General features: G+C 52.8%; 2 pseudogenes; one reads left to right on the top strand and one right to left on the bottom strand.

The window, feature by feature from the left end:
* The window catches only part of LOC102111794 (uncharacterized), a 123,843-nt pseudogene extending 103,964 nt beyond the window's left edge, over window positions 1–19,879 (bottom strand).
* Window positions 3,625–8,544, top strand: LOC102111614 (class II histocompatibility antigen, B-L beta chain-like; annotated as a pseudogene).
* Window positions 19,880–21,824: the final 1,945 nt, after the last annotated feature.

Genomic DNA, 21,824 nt, shown 5'->3' with positions numbered 1-21,824 from the left:
TGGCATGGATCACACCATACAGTAGCTCAGCAGGACTTTTGAAAGTGTCCTTTGTTGCCACATCAGGAGCAAATGTCTAAAGGCACAGCGAAAGGTTTATGTCTATTTCCCAATTTACTGACTGCAGCAGCAAGTAGGTTTGTAGTTGGTTTTACGGCTTCTGCAACTGCATTGGCTACAAGTTGTCCTTGTTGTTTCTGATTAACTCTCAGAGCAATATCCAGCATGTCCTCCACATCTGCTTGTTTGGGGAGCGTGGCAAGGATAGGCTTTATTTTTGAATTAGTGTTCTCAAAAGCTAACAATTTAAACATGTTCTGTTTTGCTTCCTCAGTCATGTCATTCTGAGCCTTCACGGCCGCTGACAGACGACAGATGAAATGAGGATATGGTTCTGTGAGGATTTGCTGAACTGCTGTGAAGGAAGGATGAGGTTTGGAATCAGGCACAGCATTGAAAGCTTGACAAGCAAACTGTGCTGACAAACGATGCATTGCAAGGGGATAATTTAATTGTACAGCCATGTGACTGTAAACTCCTGAACCGGTGATCTTGTCAGGATTAAGTCCATACAGTACATCATTCTGATCTTGAGGTCGATTTGCTTCTAAAACAGCTAACCTTTTCCATTCCTTCTCCCACATTATAAGCTGTGATGGAGATAAAAGCAGACATGCTAAATTCTGGCTGTCTATGGGACTATTAACATCAGAGGTGAATATCCAATCCAAGGCAGTGTTTGCAGCTTCAGATTTAATGCCATGCTCAGTAACTGTCTTTTTGGCTTGCTGCAAGATTTTCCAGTCGTGTTGTTCATAGCGTGGATTTTGCTGGTCATATAAAATGGGACAAGCAATTGCTCCTGCTGCTTGCCACTCCCCTTCAAAGATTGCATCCCAAATGATGCCAGTCCATCTTTGCTTTGATTTTTGTTTTCTGTTCTCTTCTAGGGTAGTAGAATTAGAGCTGGAACAAGATTGTGGTGTTAACAGTGTCTCTAAAGGTGGAGCAGATGGTTCAGGGCGTATCATGTCTTGTAGTTGCTGAACAGATTCTGCTTGCTGTTTCAGCTGTTGCTGTGGAGCTGCTTTCTCTTGATGATGCTGTGCTCCATTTGTACATAATGTCTGTTCAATCTGAGCTTGTAGCTGTTGCACAAGCTATTCTATTTGCTGTTGCCATTCTATTAGCTCTTTTTTCGATGCATCATTACAATTGATAGGTTCCTCTCCCACCAGTGGTCATCAGTCTTCTGAATGCATCGATATAGTGTTGTCTGGGGGGGAGAGAGACGTCCTGCGGTTTTCCCCAGTTAACAGTAGATGTCAGCAAAGGATAGATTTTCGGCTTGCAATCTGGGGCTCTTGCTTCCGCTGATGTGTGAGGCTCCGCCTGGCTGGGGCTGGCGCCGTCTTCTTCCGGAGACGTCGTCATTTCTACACCGGCATTTGGTGGAGTAACTTCCGATTTGGGCTCTGCTGACACGGTCTGGCCTGCTCTGACACACCCCTGAGATTTTAAAAGTTCCGAGACCAAGCTACATTGCTTCCCCTTGAGCCCTTTCACTGGCCGAACATGCCCAACCCCAAAGAAAGCACCCAGACGGCTGACTGAAGTGGCAGGAGGTGACTGCGACATGTCTGTCTCAGACCAAGCCATGGCTTCTAATGCAGTGGCTGTGATTGTGGACTCCGCCTTCATATCTTTTAAGGTATTCAATACAACTCTACAGATCGAACCGAGCGTTACTGTGTCTTTGGTTTTCGCCGTGATCGCTTTTTCCCCCAACAAATCTCCTATGTCTTTCCATTCTTCTGCTGCAAAAAGCAGCAGTGGCACCTGGAGGTGCCTGGTTTTTTTAGCCCATAGAAAGAGTCTCTCAAGGTCCTTTTCCTTGACTGCTTTGCCTCATTTAATGACAAGGCTCAGAAGCATTTTCCTTACCACCACAAACTCAACTTCCATGTCAGCAGCTCACAGGCAGGCAGAGGGTCGCAACCCCTCCTCACCTCTTCCGCCCTCGGTTTCCCCCAGCAGCCCGTCTCTGCATCTCCCCACGCACAGGCTCACCTACCCAGTACCAATCCGCATCTTCCTGCGCACAGATCCACTCCACCGGCTCTGGCCTGTATCTGCATCTCCCTGAGCACAGACCACCGAATCCTTCTGCCTGCAAAAGGTTCCTGTTGGAGCGCCAGATATTGAGAAACCGCTCAGACTATTCAGCCGAGTCTTCACAGAAGTATGGCAAACATCGTTTATTTCTATCTTTAGCACACTTTTATAGGGTTCAACAGGGTTCACATGCTTAACAAGCTACTATTGGCTAATACATATTGTTTTACATTCTCTCTCCAGTGCACAAGTCTATTGTTTTTCTTTCAATCCCGCTGCTCCACGAGAGTTTCAAGGACACTACCTTTAATATTGTCGCTTATACCAAAGGCTGTCTGGCTTGTGCAGACAGGCTTTTACTAAAATATCATGTTCTCCTTCTGTTAAAATATTCTCTACAGTCACCCCATGTGGCAAGGTGCATTCAAGCCTCAACATTGCTGATTCTGGCAATATTGAAAAGTTTGTGTCTTACTGCCTGCCAGGATTCCAATTGAGAAATCCCACTAGAAGGGAAATCTTTTACATGTGTGGACACCCAGTCTAACAAGGCACTTAGCTTAGCACCGGCAATGTCTGTACTTCACCAATGCAGGTGAAAAGCTCTAGGCTCCATCTGTTTGTTCCAGGGATATTTTTCATCCCATAATTCTTTCCCTGCTCACCTGAAAGGTGATGGCTGCTCGTTTGGGTTCCTTTGCTGTACTTTTCCTGGTGAACCTCAATTCAGTTCAGTGGAAGATGCTACTGGTCCATGCCTTTCACTGCCTGTGAAATGTCCCTGTTTGGGTACCATTTGGAGCAATGGGAAACAAAGACACACGGACCACCTTGCTTGCTCCAAAGAAGATCACTTGTCGTAACCAACTGAGCCTTTTTATACTCTTAACTTGACCCAAACTTAACCAAACTTAACTAAAACTTAATGAAACAAACACGCATTGGCTGTCTGCCACTGCAGTGTCGCTGTTGATGCATCCCTTTACCCAATCAGCTTGCTGATCATGTTGTGGCCATGCATATCCCCAGCCAATCACTGCCTCACACACAAGGTAACCACCAGCCCGCTCTCCAGCCATCTGACCCACAGCTGAACCCTTCCCAGAGTGTCTGCAACTGCAGGCAGCACAAGGCTGGATTTGGTCCCCCAGAGAGCTGGAAACCCTCATGACTTCCTCAGTGCATTTTGTTCCTACATGAGTGTGGGGACCACTGGGAAATGATATGCATGCCTTGCTAACTGGATGTTCTTCCACCACTAAGTTGGAACAGGATCTCTCCTGGTCCTTCTCTCAACACCCAGGCCGCTCCTCAACCAATCAGAGAAGGCACTCAAATAATTGAGCCAATCAGAGCGCACAGCACTGATGACTCCCCAGTTGCCCGGCGGTCCCACAGCCCCCAGAGCTCCTCACCTAGACTCCACCCACACCCTGCCCTTGCTCCCAGCACTCCCTGACAGGGGAATCTGGGGAGGGGGGAGGTGTCAGAACCTGTCCGGCACTGGCCATGGGGCGTGTGGCGGCAGCTGGGGCCCTACTGCTGGCACTGGGAGCCCCCCTGGCTGCGGATGCAGAGCTCTCAGGTGAGCCGGAGGGGTGGGAAAGGAAGTGGTGGCATGGTGGGAATAGTGGGGAAAGGAAGGGAAATGGGGAGGTGGGGCCCCCAAACAGATGCGGGGGGAGGGGAGGGAAGGCAACTGGGGAATTATGGGAAAGGGGCAGGAAAATATGGAGAAGGGTGGAAAAGAAGAACTGGGACCAAGGGAAGAAGGGTCCCATGGTGGCTATGGGGCACTGGTGGTGTGCAGCCGGAGGTGCCCCAGAGCTCTTGGCTACTCTGGGAAGCAGGGAGAGCACCCCTGAACCTGTGTCCTATACACACAGGGGTGTTCCAGGAGATGGTTAAGTCCAAGTGTCACTTCATTAATGGCACTGACCGCATGAGGTTCATGGAGAGGAACATCTACATTCGTGTCGAGATGAAAAACGAGGGATGTGACTACCGTGCTATTTAAGATGATTTATTACTCAAGCCAGATAAGATACCAGTCTCAAAGGTGTGAGATTTGGAGAGAAGCAACAAGTCAGCCATAGCTCAATGTAGTCACAGGTTTCATCTTCAGAAAGCAATATATAACATTTTGGTCCAATAGACAGTTAACAAGAAACTTGTTTCTACTTAATAACCTACCACCTTTGCTTAATTCTGTCACAGTGCGTCTGTCTTTTAGCCAATAAACTGATAGGTCACGTACCAACACACACCTCTATTATAGCTTCTCGATCCTTAGCCTACCCTATAAGTCACATTATTAAAGCTTAAACTTCTCACTATTTTACCTAATATAATTTCTTACTTACTCAAGGCATATTCTTACTTACAACTATAGGAACTTAAGTTTATAATATTTTTACTTCATGTGTGTGTACCTTTATCATTACGTTAACCCAAGCTCTTTCCAAGGCTGCAGATTGAAACCTTCAACATCTGCAGAAGTTTCTATTTTTCCATTTCCTACACACCTGGGAGCAGCTCCTGCACTTTGGCAGCGATGTGAGGCTGTACGTGGGGGACACCTCCTTTGGGGAGAAGATTGCCCCATACTGCAACAGAGACCCGCAATGGATGGAGTACAGATGGGCTGTGGTGGCACACTACAGTTGGCACTTCTCGCACAACTATGAGCTGTCCATCCCATTCCTCGTGAAGTGGAGAGGTGAGCGTGGGGCAGAGCTTGTCCCCTCAGGCCCTGCCTTGGGAATGACCCTGGAGCCCCCCAGAACCTGCCTGGAAATCACTACAGAGCCCTCAGCCCTCCTTGTGCCCATCCCCAGGGCCTCCTGCCCTCCTGCCCTAAGTGACTCCTGTGGCTCTGCCATTCTGTCCCAGTCTCTTCCAGTCCATCCCAGTCTCTCCCAGTGTCCTCATAATCCCTCCCAGTGTAACCAGAGTCCCTCCCAACTCCTCTCAGTCCACAGCAATTCCATTCCCAGTCCACTCCCAGTCCATATAACTCCATTCCCAGACCTCCACCCTCTCTCCCATTACCCTCCCAGTGCCCCTCCAAATCTCTCCCCTCTCTCCGTTCCCCCAGTCCCTCCCAGTCCATTCCAAGTCCTTTTCAGTTCAATCCCAGACCTCCACCCTCTCTCTCATTTCCCCAATCCACTCTCTCACAGTGTTCCCCTACTCTCCAATTTCATTCTCAGTCCCTCTCAATGATGTTGCAGTGCATTGTCGCTGTTAGACACAAAATTATTCACACGGACACAGTTCAATGTGTGATAGGAAAAGGAGAGAGATTTATTCCGTGGTTCCAGTATTTATAGATTTTCGACAACAACCAGGGATTGGATAGTTAGGTTATCACCTTCCCAACCACACTGGTCGTGAGAAATGTCCATCAAAAGACACTTCTTTAATGGAATGTATAAACATCTATGTTATAGTTACTTTCCTGGGAAAGTGGCTAGAAACTATGAAAACAAGTTCAGAAAGTTTAATTCTCAGGGCGACAGTTCATTTTTGTTCATTATATTTGATTAAATTACCCTCTGTATTGTTAAGTTGTACCCCCCGCCTTCCTATGTTAATAATTTAGTCCCAGTTGTGCCCTCCTACCCCAGTTACCAATCCACCCTGATACCTGCCCCTTGTTCCTAAATGTTCCCTGTTCCCCCTCCCATTAAGTTGTCAATCCTCTGTTGAGCCAACCACCTGCCTGGACTGCCCCCTTTGGAATTCCCCTATTCCTCGAAGCCCCATTGGACCATGTGACCCACTCTCTTTCCCTTTTCTTCCCTATTGGTTTCTGCATTGGGTAACCCTGCCCTGTGCTCCTCCCCACTCTTTCCCCTATTGGTTCATGAGTTGTAGCCTCCCCTTGATCCTCCCCTGTATATAAGCTGCTGTACCCCTGTATCTTTTGTCTTTCATCCCTGGAACCATCAATTCCTATTTTGGAAACTACACAGAAGTCCTCTCCCTTGTCCTTGCTCCTGCCCTCAACACTTGACAGCCTGTGCTGTAGATCATAAGCCCTAAGCTGTATCCTGGACTGCACTGCTTTCTGAGAACAGCCCACTCTTGGCCCAGTGCCAGGAGCTGGCTGGGGAAAATCCAGCACTGTGCCACAAAGCCACACCAGCCCTCTCCCATCTCTCTCAGTTTTCCTCCAACAGATCCCAGTGTGTCCCCACTCTCTCCCAGTGCCCTCCAGCATTTCCATCTTGCTGGGGCCCTCGAGCTTCCAGCCCAGCCCTGGCTGCCTGCTCTGCTCCATGATGGATGTCTACCCTGCCGAGATCGAGCTGGTCCCAGGGCCAGCAGCAGCTCTTGGGGCACATGGTGGCCACTGATGTGGTTCCCACCGGGGACTGGAGCCAGCAGCTCCTGGTGCTGCTGGAAACCCCCCCGGCAATGCGGGCTCAGCTCCAGCTGCCAGGTGGAGCACGTCAGCCTGGAGCACCCCCTGAGCCGGCACTGGGGCACGGCCCGGCCCCCACAGCGCCGGGGGCAGCGGGGGAGGCACTGGGGGGGCTGGGAGGGTGATTGGGGTGTGCTGGGAGGAACTGAGAGGGAGTTTGAGATAGTCTTATTGAAACTGGGAGAGGGCTTCAGGTGCCTAAAATGGCTGAGAAGGAGCTTGAAGGATGTTGGGGAGGGTGGGATGGCATTCCAGGGATCCTGGTAGACACTGGGAGGGAGTTTGGGGGTGCTGGGTGTCACTGGGAGGGATTTGAATGAGCATGGAGGGGCTGGAAGGAGATTGGGAATTGGAAAGCAAGGGATTGAATGAAGTTGGTTATGCTGGGAAGAGACTGGGAGGGGTCTTGGTGTGTCCTAGGGCAGTGGGGGGCAACAGGAAAGGTGGCGGGATCCTGAGAAGGACAGGAGGGGATTTGGTAGAAGGGATTGGGAGATTTCAGGGGTCATGGGTGAGCTGGGGGAGACTTGGAGCGTGCTTGGAGGGCCTTGGCATGTCTGTGAGAGGTTTTTGGGGGTCCTGACCACTGTGGAGCACCCAGAGATGCCACAGGATGCCGCAGAAAGATGATGATGGGGATCAGGGGCTCCATGTTGGGCTTTGTCTTCCTGGCACAAGGCTTCTACCTGCACAAGAAGGTGAGGGAGGGTCCTGGGGGTCGTATTTCCCCTTCCTCAGAGCATATGTGCTCCCCTGGAGCCTCCCAGCCAAGTGTCATCCCCTTTTCTCTGACAAAAGAGCTCCTGAGCCACCAGCAGCTGTAGCCCCTCGCCGTGGCCTCAGGCCTGGCCAAGACCTCCACTCCATCCCCGCACTGATTATGGAAGGGTCATGTGCCCCCCCAGCCCCACTGTCACTGTCCCTGCCTGGCTGCTCACAGTGTTCCCAATAAAGCTTCCCAGATTTCCCCAGCCCCAGTTATGGGGGGAAGTGGGGAGAGACTTGGGGGATCCCGCAGAGGAACCTTGACTGGGGGGAGCAGAACAGACCCCAAGATGGATCCAGAACGGGGACCCCCATGTGTCCCCCCGTGTCACCTTGCTCTGCGGGGCCACGGGAGGCACCTGAACCCCAGCACAGCGCCCAGCAAACCCCAAAAGGTGCCGGGACTCCCCCAAAGCCACCAGAGAAATTTGGTGAGGGTGTGCGTGGGGAGTGCCCAGGCCGGGCCAAGAGCCCACAACTGCCCCAGTCTGACCTGCCCTGGTGCCTCCCATGCGATGGGACCGCGTTGGGAAAAGGAGGGCTGGGCTCCGGGCCCGGGGAGGTGGGGGGGAGGTGGGGGGGAGGGAGGGGAGGAGCAGAAGGGACGGAGGAAGAGAGCTGAGGAAGGAGTGGGACGAGGGCAGAAGTGAAGAAGGAGACGAGGAGCTGTGATTAGAAAGGAGGAGTGGGACCCATCTCAACACAATTTTGGGGTGCCAGCCCCCTCTCCCAATCGTTGAGGGTCTCAGCCCTCTCTTTTCCTCTACTCTTCCACCACTTCCCCACTGCCCCTCAATCCACCAGGTCCATCCCACATGCTTGGTTTTGGGAGTTACAGACCCTTCAGTCTGGGGGTCCCATCCCTATCCTTCAGCTCAGGTAGCTTTTCCTGGGAGGAATCCCTGGGTTTTGGGATTTGTGGAGTGCAGTTCTGGAGTGGGACAGCTCTGTCTGGCTTTCCCCTCCCTGCTGTGACCTCTCAGCTGCCCCCCACACCCTGGGTGTGCTGGGATTTCCCTCCTGGGCACAAGGACCTTCATTCCCTTCCAGGAGCCCAGTGCCCAGCTGGGGCTCCAGGCCAGGGGGTCCTTGAGCAGCTGCCCCAGAACCTCTGCCAGGGGCTCCCAGCGCAGCCGCAGCCACTCGGCCTGGGCTCCCCAAAGCCCTCAGCAAGCCCCAAGTCCCTGCCAGGAACCCTCAACTCCCTCAAACACAGCATCCCCCACTGTCGGTAGAGGACACGAAGTATAGCAAGGATTCCAAGAAATTACACACAGTAACCAGCTTCTCGTGAGGCAAAGAAGCTTTTATTTTGGGGTTTTGTCAACCCTTTTATAAGCTGGTCCAATCAGGTCTCCCTGACTGGCACAAGGAACAACACTTTCCTCATCCCATTGGTCGGACAAGATAAAAAACACTCTCAGAACATTTGTGTCTTGATTTGGGAAAGTAAAACCTTATTTTCACCAATAGTCCTTAAAAAAGACAGCTCCCAAAGACTTTTTATTGGGAACAATCAGCCCAAGAGCTTAAAATTCTCTCAGGTTCAGGAATCATGTACACCCCAAAGCCCCTGCACCTTCTCCCCATGACAGTGGCCATGGCCATGTCCCCACATGTCACTGGCCATGTTCCACTATGTCCTCACCCATGTCCCCACCATGTTTCCATCCCTGGCATTGTCTGCCACGTCTCCATCTGTGCCCATGTCCCCCCATGTCCCCATGAATGGCCACATCCCTGTCCATGTGTCCCCATATCATTCTTCATGTCCTACCATGTTTATGCCTCTCAATGTCCCCACCCATGTTTTACTTCAATGTCTTTATTTTTACCTGTTTCAGATGTTTTCAAAGGATGAAGAGAAATTAAAAACAAATCAAGGCCAAAACAAAAGGATTTATGTGTGTGTGGTTGCTGAAGGATACACATAGTTGGGTGGGAGGGAAGAACCCTTTTTAGAGGGGTTTCCACCCCACTGTCCCTAAAATCTTGGTATTTACCCCAATCCATCAATATTTGGCTGAGGAAAACACCCTTGGGCAATAGGCAAAGATAATCACTGTGTGGAATCACTGAGGTTGGAAAAGACCTCCAAGATCATCCAGTATTCCCTGATGCCACCAAAACAGAGGATTGAATGCAAAAGATTTTCTGGGATTGAAAGTCAACAAATCCAATCTCTCCAAGAAATTCCCATTGTTGGTCCGTGTCCCAGTGGATGTTCCTGCCCCTGTGTTCATCCAGGTGCCCACAGGGAGCCAGGAAGATGTGGAGCACCCCACACCAGGTGTCTTCCCAACACAGATCACCAGGACCATGGATCACCAGGGCTCTGCCCAACGCGGGTCACTGGGGATCATCCAACGCCGATCCTCCCATGGGGGATGGAGCTGGAGCAGCGCACAAAGCTCTTCCTGCACTCGGGGCACTCACAGGGCTTCCCTTACTGGTGCCTCTGTTGGTGTTTGATCAAGATTGAGCTTGTGGAGAAGCTCTTGCCACACTGGGGACACTCGTAGGGCCTCTCCCTGCTGTGGATGCGCCGGTGGACGGTGAGGTTGGAGTTGTGCTTGAAGCCCTTCCCGCAGTCGGGGCACCGGAAGGGCCTCTCCTCTGTGTGAATCCGCTCATGTTTGAGGCGATCGGAGCTGGTCTGAAACCTGTTCCCACACTCAGGACACTCATAGGGCCTCTCCCCAGTGTGGTTGCGCTGGTGTTTTCTCAGTTCAGACCTCCACCCATAGCTCTTCCCACATTCCAAGCAGGTGTAGGGCCGTTCCCCTGTATGGATCACCTGGTGCCGGATCAGGGCCCAGCTTTCTCTGAAGCTCTTCTCACATTCTCCACACTTGTAGGGCTTTTCCCCAGTGTGGATCCTCTGGTGTTCCCTTAGCTGGGAACTCAGGATGAAGCTCTTTCCACATTCCTCACACTCATACGGCCGTTCGCCAGTGTGGATCATCTGGTGTTTCTTTAGGCCAGAGCTCTGGCTGAAGCACTTCCCACATTCCCCACAATCGTAGGGCTTTTCCCCAGTGTGGATCCTCTGATGCTGCATCAGGTGGCCCTTCTGGCTGAAGCTCATCCCACATTCTCCACACTCATAGGGCCTTTTCCCGGTGTGGATGACCTGGTGTTGCATCAGGTGACCCTTCTGGCTGAAGCTTTTCTCACATTTCCCACACTCGTAGGGCTTTTCCCCAGTGTGAATCACCTGGTGCCGGATCAGCTCAGAGCTCTTTCTGAAACCCTTCCCACATTCCATGCACTTGTGGGGCTTCTCCCCGCCATGAAGCTTCTTCACCAGCTCTGAGCTCTGGCTGGATCTCTGGCTGCCTTCCTGGCACAGGGAGGGTCTTTCTTCCCTGCAGCTCCCTGGGCTGGGTTTGCAGCTCCTCCTTGTATGGTAAAATCCAAGGCTTTTCCTCCTCCTCCATCTGACCAAGGCTTGGGAATGAAAAATCCTGGTTGGAGGGAAAAAACAAGAGGATAGCACCTTGGGCTGGGGGTTCCTCCTTGCCCAAATTCATCTCAGGAAGTCACTTGGAATCTTGTGTCTGTAAGAACTTCAAAAACACCAACATTCAGCCCAAACATCCTCCGAAGATCGAGACATAGATCAAAAATGCCCCAAAATCAAGATTCACCCAAAACCCCCTCCAGAACATAAAGACTCAGCCCCTGCAAACAACCAAAGCACCAACACTTAGCCAAATAAAGCTCAGAAAGATCAAGATTCAGCCCCATGAAAATCGTGGATCCCCCTCCCCAGTCACCTGCTTAATGAAGGGGGGGGGGAGGGCAACGCCCCTGAGGCTGGGAGGCTGCAGATACAGGGAGGGGTGGAACCTTGTGCTACCTGTTTCTGCTCCTGCTCCTTCTGCTCCTCCAGTGTCCCTACTCTTCTTCACACTTCCTCACTACTCCTCCTTTTTCTGCACAGTTCCACCTTCTTCTCCCACAGGCATCATTTGACCATTTTGTTCTTCAACCCTGCATCCCCTTCCCTTCTCCTCCTGACCCCAGGCCCAGCACCCACTGCCGGCTCCCTCTTCCCCCCCAGTCCCACAGCATCCCACCGCAGGGGCACGGATGGAGCTGGGCCAGCTCGGCCTGGGGCAGCGCTGGGCTCTCGGCCGCTTCCACCCGCACTCGCTCCCCACTGCAGCCGCTCCCGCCACCACAGCGCGGGGGGGCCCGGCCTTGGCGCTCCCCCCTCCCACCTCCCCAAATTCCCCTCAAGGGGGGCGCCAAGGCCCGGGGGGGAGGGGCGCAGCTGGGCTCCAGCTGGGCAACGCTGGCAGCTGCGGCTCTGCCTGGACACTGATGAGTCATCAGCGCCGCGCGCTCTGATTGGCTCAGCCCTGCCTGAGCCCTGCGCCTGCACCAAGGGGGGACACCCTGCTCCAGGGGGGATGGCCCCAAAACGGGGGAACCCCAGCAAAGGAAGAACAACAAAGGCTCTTTACAAACTGATCCCGTGAGCCTCACTGCACGTAGGGCCAGGGACATGGACATAAGGAAGTGACAGGAGAAGCCATCAGTTGCAGAAAATGTTATTAATTGATGACACAGACTGCTGCTCAGCCAAGGTCCTGCTAAATTCATCAACTTCCAGAAGAACAACAAAGACTTAACACAGCCATCAATATCGTTAGCTATACAAAAGTGGGGTGCATATTAAGGGGGTATGTAGTAGGTGCATTGGGAAGTCTGTACCTATCCAGGACTTCAGCCAATGGGGAAAGGGAGAGGGAGATGTGACGGAAGAAAATTTGAATGAAAAGGAGGCTGTGTCCTCCAACAAAATGTCCCATGGCATCTTCCATTTTTATGAATGAAATTACTTTTACAGGACTCCTCTGTCTTCCTTGTGGACAGAAACCTCTGGGGATGTCAATTTTTCCACACACCTTGGGGCTCCTCCGCAATTCCTTCCACCGTCCGGCCCGGCGGGCAGTGAGTGCAGCTGAAGGTGCCTCACCCAGTTTGGGGGATCGGCTCCCTCGGCTGGCGGCGGCACCGGGGATTGACTGGGTACCCGAGAGTGAGCAGGAGACAGACGAGTGATGGATCAGGGGGGCTGTCAAGAGTCGGCAGGGAGAGAGCACTGAAAATCTCAGCAGTGACTACAGTGGCATCTTCGGGGAGTAAACATGGCAGGGCACCCAGGGAGGGGACAAAAGGGAAAGCCACAAGGGGGTCCCAGCAAAAGGGATGATAGACCCAAAATATCTCTGAGGCATCCCTTGGGAGCATATTGAGGCAGTTTGCACATTTACAAATTCTAAGATATTTAAGGGCATGAACGCCCAGAGGGGCAATAAGGGAAAGTCCAGATGGGATTTAGACAACAGGGGATGGATGGTGTTGGTGTGCTGGGAAGGGATTGGCTGAAGGGGAGTGTGCAGGACTATGGTTAAGGCAAGAAGCAGCCGGAGGAATCTATGGGGTAGGAAAAATGATGATGGAAAAGAGAAGGAAGAGAAAAACAGTGAGGACTGAGATATTTTACAGAACTGTCTTATCCTCAAAATTTGCCAGCTGATCCAGATCCTTTACATCACCAATTTCCAGGACAGGAAAACAAGGAGGTCAGGATTTCAGGGGGTTTCTCTGAGCTGGGAGCGGCAGGAGCGGGCGCAGAGCTGCGGCACCAGGAGCATGGGCTGGGGGCCTGTGGGGAGCTGTGGGGCCGGGCCGGGGCTGTGGGGCAGCCGGGCCTCAGCGCCGGGCGCTGCCTGAGCCCAGCACCCCCCGGGCAGGGCCGGCAGTGGCCCCCGCCCCCCAGGAGGCTGCGGGACGCCCCGGCCGCTGCCCGGCCCCGTGGAGCTGCCGGCCCTGCCCGCCGGGGGGGCCGCCTTTGGACACTGCGGCAGGACAGGGACCGGCTCTGGGATACGGGCTGGGGAGGGGAGCCTCAGCACAGCGAGCACGAGGAAGGAACAGCTCAGAAATGGGCATTAGACCTGGTAGGATCAAGATCAAATATCTGGCAGAGCCTAGGCTGAAGTGGACCCAGAAGTGTGAGCAGCCCCAGGGAAATGGACAAAATTAGATATGGAGCCTCTCCAAGTTTCCCTGAAGCAACCAGGACAAGAGGTGTCGAAAAGCAATCCCCTGTTCCAAGGGAGGGAAGGAAGGGCTCACAGCCTGTCAGTGAGTCCTGCTCAAGGCACGGCCTCAGGAGCCAGGGATGTCTCCCTAGAATGCTCCTATCCTGCCAAACAAGAAATCCAATGGAATCCACAGAATGCTGCAGGACCCAAGAAGAAGAAATGAGATGATGAAACCGAGGCACCCCACAGTCTCAGATCCTTACACCATCCTCAACCAGGTGCCCTCCTCACACTCCTGCCATTCAGAACTTGATGCAAAAGATGCTTTCTGGGGATCTGCCCACTTCCAGAGGATGCAAACAGAATTCTGCCTTGGGCTGGCAACAAGAGGTAGAAGGGAAAATGCTCAAGACATGGACGGTCCTTCTGCAGGGATGCACGGAAGCACCGGCCTGATTGGGCCAAGCCTTGCAGGAAATATCAAAGGAATTGACCTCACCCCCAGGGACTGGCTTAATGCAGGATGTGGATGACTTGATCCAATCAGGAGGACAAGGAGAAGAGGTAAAGGAAGCCTCTGTGAAATGGCTTCATTTTCAGGCTAAAAAGCAGCTTTGAGTATCTGAAAAAAAAGAAAGGGCAAACGGTAGAGAAAATGGTTAAATATTTGGGACATTATTTGACTGAGGGTTTGTGGTGTATTGATTCAGAGTGAGTTCAGGGAATCTCAGAAATAATGTTTCCCAGGACTAAAATGGAGCTGGAACAATTCTTACAATTAACAGGGGATTGCAGGAGCTGGTTTGAGGATTCTTTGTTCTAGCCTGAGCATTGTATGACTTTTTTAGCCACAGATAGCCTCTATTTAACAGAGTGGACATAAGAAAGAGAACAAAACTTAACAAAATGAAAAAAATAAAATGATTGATGCCCCAGCCATGGCTCTTCCAGACTCAGAAATCTGAATTGGAAGGGAATATTAAACAGGCCACCCCTGAGCCTGCACTGAAGGCAACGCAGCAGCAGCCAGGGCTCCCCAGCGGGGGAAGCCCCTGGGCCTGCCCACAGATCCTCTGCTCAAATCCTCGGCCTGGGCACCCTCCTTTGCCATCTCCAGCCACTGCGGGACAATCCTTGCTCTCACTCTTGCAGCTTCAGGCCTTTCTGTGCCTGCCCTCGCCACAGCTGCTGGGGAAGGCACCGGCACAATTCCACTCTGCCTCTCAATTACACTCACACTCTGCCCTGCCTGGGATTAGCTGCTGGCAAAATAGACCAACTTTAAAATGGCTTCAAATCTAATTTCTCTGCTCACACTAGGTTTGCCTTTGCCTTGGGAAAAGGAATTTTAATGTTTCTTTTCCACCACTCAGCAGAGATGAAATTAACACCTCAACAGACTGGGAATAGCACAAAAGATTCCCCCCAAGATAACGACCAGCAACAAAACATCAATGCTCAGCAGCAAACATCAACCAACATCTCCCCCAGACACTGCCCCAGGCACAGCTGGAGACACCTGGTCTGGAAAAGGCTGAGCAGGAAATCCAGGAGTGCCCACCTAATTCACATCACAGGCACAGAAATCCGGGTGCAACAGGAAACCAAATCCTAACAACTCCACACCTTGAAACCAATGAACATTAAACCAATGGATTTCTATGGGGTCAGACTGTATAAATTTAGAAAAATCTAGTCCAACTCATGTGTCATGGAATGATTTTCTCTGCACACCCAGCCTAAGTGTGCATGAAATGATTCCTGTTGCACATTCTGGCCAGAATCAAGTAACACCTTAATTCTCTAAAGACACTGTTGAAGAGTTTTTGCTTTTTACAGTTTCAGTGAAAAGATTACACCGTGAGAATAATTTTTCATAACAATTTTACTTCTATATTGTCGGTTCTGTTTGGGCCAGTGGTCTGAGAATGAGTTTTTAGTCCTAGGAGAATAAAAAGAAAACACTTGATTGCTTTCTCATTTTTTTTTTTATATTTGTATGTGACTCTTAGTGCTGAAAAAATGATGATATGAGTTTTTCGATGTTCGCCTTTAAGCTGCACTTTGAAAACTAGAAGAGCTTTAAAGTTGGCCCATTAACACAATAAACAGTTAACAATAAACAGTTAATAAAACATTGTTTAAAAAAAAAAAAAATAGGAGATTCTGTGGGGGGCCACCAGTGAGTCACAGGATGTCTGCCCTGGAAGAGAAGCTTTGTTCCATGCAGCCAGGAGAGGAGCTTTAGAAATGCAAATTAACACTGCTGGGACAAAGCCTGCACAATGGCCCAGGGGCTTCCTGCCTGCAGGAGGAATTGGGCTGATTCCCTCTGCCCCTCAGCCCAAGCTCTGCCTGCTTGCACAGATGGAATTTGCACAGCTAAAGGCAGAGCCCAGAGTGAGGGTATCTGACTCTGCAACAGAAATTGGTTAAGCTGCAAAGGAAAACAGAAAATGGAGAATGTTGTGAAAACTTCACTAAAACAAGTGGGGGGGAATCATCTCTGTCCCCACTCCAACATGTGCTGTCACTGTCTATGTTATATAGGGTGTATCAGACCACTGGGGTTTTCTGCTACAGCAATTTGAGAAAAATCAGTTGGGAATCCAAGTATGTGATGATTTAGTGAAAGAAAAGCTGACAATTGATGCAGCCCTGGCTGGAGGGAGCACCCAAAAATGGGGAAAATATGAACAGCCACCAGAACAAATCCTGCAACACCATGGACCAGACCCTGGGAACCCTGATGAATTAATATCAGATACCAAACAAACCATTTATAATTTAAGCTACATAAATAGATTACAAGCCGTCATCAAAACAATATCCAATTAGACAGCTCCAACTCCTGATACTCTTACCGGCCAATCCACTCAGATGAGGAACACAACTTTTCTACATGGGATGCTACCGAATTATCTGTTAGAAGAAGGATGCAGAGTTTCTGGAAAATGGAAAGACTCAAACTGCTGTTGGCAAATAGATCACAAAGGAAAAAGTGGAGAAACATAAAAAACGAAATAAAAATGCAGCTCATGTTCCACTCCAAATGTGGAAAGGATGGGAATGGGACACAGTTTCGTGGTTCCCTCACAGACCATGGGTTAAACAAATGCTGTTTCTCCTCTCATGTGCTACAACAACTCTCATCTTTTTACCATGCACCACACCTTGCTGAGTGGAGCTCATTCAGCAGCTGAGCAAGGGGATGCAGGTGGCAGCCAGGGCTCCTGAGCCACAAACGGCTACAAAAGGACAGAGAATGAGGGCACTGACAGCAATCCCAGAACCAAAGAACACCCAGGAAGAAAAAACAGAGGCAATGAGTGAATCTGCTTGGGGATAGGGCCAGGGACTTGTACATAAGGAAGCAATGGGAGAAACCACCACTTTCAGAAAATGTTACTAATTGACAAGCTGCTCAGACAAAGTCCCGCTACATTCCTGAACTTCCAGAAGAATAAACATTTCACAGAGCCAGGAATATCGGATGTTATATAAAAAAGACATGCAGCAGGCGGATCGGGAAGGCTGAACCTTCCAAGCACCTCCGCCAGTGTTGGGCAAAGGGACAGGGACATGCGGCCGGGAAAATCAGGACAAAAACGAGGCCGCGTCCTCCAACTGGAGAGAGCGCATGGCAAATGCCCCATGGCCTCTCCCTTTGGGCAGCAATAAAGTCACTCGCACACCACTCCTCTGCCTCCTTTGGCCACACAAACCTCTGGCGCCGGGAATTTTCCCGCCCAGCCCCGGGCACAGCGCAGCCACCTCCGGCCTCCCGACACGAAGCGGGACGAGCCAGCGCTGCTCCGCCACCGCCTCCTGCCGAGGCCCCAGCGGCAAGGAGACCGCGGGCAGCCGCTCCCGCAGCGCCCTCAGCCCAGGGCCAACACGGGCCGGCCACGGCACAAGACACCCGCCACAGCCCCCTGCCGCCCCCTCCCGGGCCCGCAGCGAGCCCCGCGCCCCCGCAGAACCGAGCGCAGCTCCCACCTGCGATGGCCGGGGCCGCCTCCGAGCTCCGCCGCCGCCTCACCGGGCTCCGGCCGCTGCCCCCGCCGCTCCAGGGCCCGAACAGCCGCACCGGCAATGGCGGCTCTCCTGCCCCACGGCCGCCTTGGGGGCGCCAGCGGGGCCGGGCTTGTCCCCGCTCTGCCCAATCAGCGCGCGTCAGAGCCACGAGTGACGGCAGAATCAGCCAATCGCAGCCAGCGGCGGGCTCTGCACACGGCACAGCCCCGCCCCGCGCTCTCAGGGCCCGCCCCGGGCTGCGTGAGGGGAAAGGCGGGGATGAGGAACAGCCCTGGAACGGGCCCGGCCCGAGCCGCCATTGATCTCCCAACAAACAAAGTTCTCCGCAGCTCCCGGCCCGCCTTGCCCAGTCCCTGGTCTCCGGCTCAGCGGGAAGTCCTTCAGGCTCACTTGTCCTACCCCTTAATTAGGAGCATCAGTGCATCGCCTTGAATTCCCCCCAAAAAGGTAAAACCGCCAGAAACCCCTTTGGCTGAATGGAGGAGGGGAGATTTCTGCCAGAAAACTCCCAAAATCGTTTGCCCCAGGTTGAGAAGAGTCAACCAAAGCGAAGTGAGCCGGGACCCCCCAGCAGCGCCTCTCTGCCGTCCCAGCTGAAGCCCTCGCTGGCTGCTCCAGGCTGGATCGGCACACTGGAAGCACTGGGAAGGGGCCTCGGCTCAGGGCGCAGCCCCCGGGGCAGCCCCACGGCCCCCACGGCAGCTCCAAGGCTCCGCCAGCCGGGATGCAGGGGAAGGGACAGGGCTACCGGCGCCGAGAGAACACGAGGGACACCGGGGGCACTTCACAAGCATTTAATGCAAAAGATAAAATCATAAGGGAGACAAAAGCAACAGCACCTGTGACACCATAGCACAGGGCCACACAAGGACATGTCCCACTGCAGTGGGATGATGCAGGCCCGAGTCCAGGCACCCACCACAGCTGCTCTCTCACTGCCCTCCACAGCCACACTGGGAGAGAAAATTTAACTAAGTGTTGAAGAGGTAAGGACTGGGAACGTTTCCTCATCAAACACAGTCACGGGCAAAACTGGAGATATTAATTGAATTTATTGCCAATAAGCTCAGAGCAGGAGAATAAGAAGACCCTTAAAAGCACCTTCCTTTCACCCCTCCCTCCTTCCAGCTCTGCATCCTAACCTGGCAGTGCAGGGATACAGGGAACTGAGCTATGGTCAGTTAATCTCCCTTGGCTTTTCCTGCTGACCAGGGACTGGAGTCATTCCCCTTCTGCACTCTGGGATCTCTCCCACCAGAGAGGTCTCTAGGACCTTTTCCAACCTGAGTCCATCCCATGGGGAACAGCCCCCTCACAGTGCTGCAGCGTGGGTCACTCTGCCACAAGGTCAGTCCTTCCAGGACAGGCGGCTCCAGCAGGGGCCCCTCTGTCCACAGGTGTCCCCCGTGGTCACAGCCTCATCTCAGGCATTCCCCTGCTCTGGCATGGGCTTCTCCAGGGGCTGTGGGGGGATCTCTGCATTCTTCTGGTGAATCTCCAGGGGCTGTCAATCTGCAATTCCCATTGTTGGTCTGAGTTCTGATGGATGTTCCTGCCCCTGTGTTCATCCAGGTGCCCACGGGGAGTCAGGAAGATCTGTTTGGTCAAGGCTGAGCTCTGTGAGAAGCTCTTCCCACACTGGGGACACTCGTAGGGCCTCTCCCCAGTGTGGATGTGCCGGTGCCTGATGAGGGTGCAGTTTTGTGAAGCCCTTCCCACAGTCAGGGCAGCAGAAAGAAGAGCCTCTCCTCTGTGTGAATCCACTGATGTTTGATGAGACCTGAGCTCCTTGGAAATCTCTTCCCACACTCAGGATGCACTGGTGTGCCCCGAGGTTGGAGCTCCAGCTGAAGCCCTTTCCATACTCCCCACACGTGTAGGGATTTTCCCCTGTGTGGATCTTCTGGTGACAAATCAGATTGGACATCTCAATGAAGCTCTTCCCACATTCCCCACACTCGCTGGGGCATTCTCCTGTATGGATGTTCTGGTGCCAGATCAGGTGGGAGCTGCGACTGAAGCTCTTCCCACATTCCAAGCACTTTCCAGGCTTTTTCTCTGTGTGGATCCTATGGTGGTTAATCAGGCCAGAGATCTTCCTGAACCTCTTCCCACACTCCCCACACTCCTAGGGGCTCTCCCCAGTGTGAATCACCTGGTGCCAGATCAGATGGGAACTATTCTTGAAGCCCTTCCCACACTCCCCACACTCCCAGAGCCATTCCCCAGGATGGATCCTCTGGTGTTCCCTCAGCTTGAAGCTCCAGCTGAAGCCCTTCCCACATTCCAAGCATTTGTGGGGCTTCTCCCTGCCATGAGCTCTCTCCCCCAGCTCTGAGCTCCGGCAGGATCTCTCTGGCCACCTTCCTGGCACAGGGGGGATCTTTCCTCCTTGCAGCTCCCTGGGCTGGGTTTGCAGCCCCTCCTCATGTGGATCTCCGGGGCTTTTCCTCCTCCTCCATCTGGCCATGGCTTGGGAATGACAAATCCTGGTTTGGGGGAAATCAAAGTGGGGGTGCCTTGGAGTAGAGGCTCCTCCTGCCCAAGTCCATGTCTAGAGCTCAGCAGGAGTCTTGTGTCCATGATAGTCTCCAAAATATCAAGATTCAACCCCAAAAACTCCCCCAGGAGTTCCCCATCTCTTGTCTTTCCACTTTTGGGCTTCCAGAGGTTTCAATTCCCTGGGATGATGGGGTCCAAGGGCTCCAGGGGTTCCCTGTTCTCTGGGGTCCTCCTTAGCGATGATCCGGGAGCTTTTGGGGGTCCATGGGGTCCCTTCTCCCCTGATGCTCTGCTTTGAGATCCCAGGGGTCTCAAGAGTCCCTCCTCTCCAGGCTCCCACCTCTCCATTCTCCCGGGGTCCTCCAGCTCCGGGATCTCTCCTCTCTACTCTCCCCACTCTGGGGGTCCCAGGGATTCCTCTCCCCTGCTCTCCCAGGGGTCCCCAGGACCAATGTCCTCCCCCAGCCAATACTGGGCAATGGCCATGTGGACCCCAAAGATCCCCCAAGGGGCTCAGCTTTGGGGTCCTGCAAGATCCAAACCTACACACATGGAGGAAAAAACCTCCCAGGGACGCCAGACAATATTTGGGGCTCAGTTCCTCAATCTGCAAGTTCCAAACACACCCCAATAAAAAGACTCTCAGGAACCCCCAGACGGATTTGGGACGAGCTCCCCCTCCCTGCTCACCTGCAGGATGAGGTGGGGGCGATGGGCCCGTGGCCGGGGGTGCTGCGGACACAGGGGACACTGGAACCTCCAACTTCTCCTTCTATTCCTGTTCCTGCTCCTCCTTTTCCTTTCTCCCTCCTCCTGCTCCCCCTCCTCCCTAATCCCACCTCCTCCCCAGTTCCTGCCTTCTGTATATTTAGAGTGGAGAATCTTGCTTGTTTTTAGAAAGATCTAGAAAATAGATTCCAGATGGAACAAGCCTTGCTGGTTTTATTCAGCAGTGTCAGTGACTACAGGTCGTGTTTGCTTTGGTTTGGTCCTGTCCTCGTTCCTCCTCAGTGCTCAGGCTGGCCTATGGGGTGTCCTTGTTTGGTGCATTTTCAGAGTTCCTCTTGGATCCTTTGGGCAATAGCTGTGCCCTGGGAGGATTCTTTGTGCTCCTTTGTGACACAGGAGAAGCTTCCAGGCGGTTTTTGCGTGAGTGGCTGCTGTGGTGTCACAGGAACGTTGCCACGTCCCCGAGGTGTTCCCGTTGCTGTGGGACACGGAGGCCTCAGTGTCCAGAGCGTCTCTGGGTGCTTGCTTGTTGCCAGAGGATCCTCCTGCCTGAGGCATTCTCAGCAGCCAGCCCAGCCCCTGACGGGTGTCCTTCTGTGCTTGCAGGGGTACAGTCTGCAGACGTGTGCAGCGCAGCCAAAATGATGCAGCAAGTGGTTGCTGCAGTTGGCACTCTGTTCTCTGTGGCTTATTCGGGGTATTTTTTAACCCACTTGGCACGTAAGTTGAGGTTTTCCCTCGGTGCAGCATCTGTGGCTTTGGGCTTGCTGTGTGCTTTCTGTTCTTCCACTGGAACGGAGTTGACTCTGTAACCAAATTGCCCTGAGGACACAGTTGGTTTGGGAGAGCTCCTGCCAGCAGCTGCAGCTGAAAAAGGGGGTGTCTGCAGCCAGCGGGACGTGCACAGCATTTGCAATGAGGCCTGGGGGGGTTCTGTTCCCTCAAGTGGGGAGTCTGTGGCAGCGGAGCCTGGAACTCCCTCCGTTTGCTGCTCCAGCCAAGAGCTGACACAGCCCAGTGTTTTGTGCTGCTCTCTTGCTTGCTGTGTGAAGGGCCTGTGGCTCCTGGAGGGATGCTGTGAAAGCAAAATGCTCTCTCGGGATTGCCTTGCTCATTTCCCACCACAGGCAGTTTTTTCCTAACAACATCTGGTTCACGTTCCCTCTCCCGTTGCAGGGCACCTC

The sequence above is a fragment of the Pseudopodoces humilis genome, chromosome 33 (assembly GCF_049639895.1).
Source record: "Pseudopodoces humilis isolate 2021_Gansu_Grassland_sample_001 chromosome 33, ASM4963989v1, whole genome shotgun sequence".
NCBI classification, from domain to species: domain Eukaryota; kingdom Metazoa; phylum Chordata; class Aves; order Passeriformes; family Paridae; genus Pseudopodoces; species Pseudopodoces humilis.
This window is presented reverse-complemented; position numbering and strand designations above follow the sequence as displayed.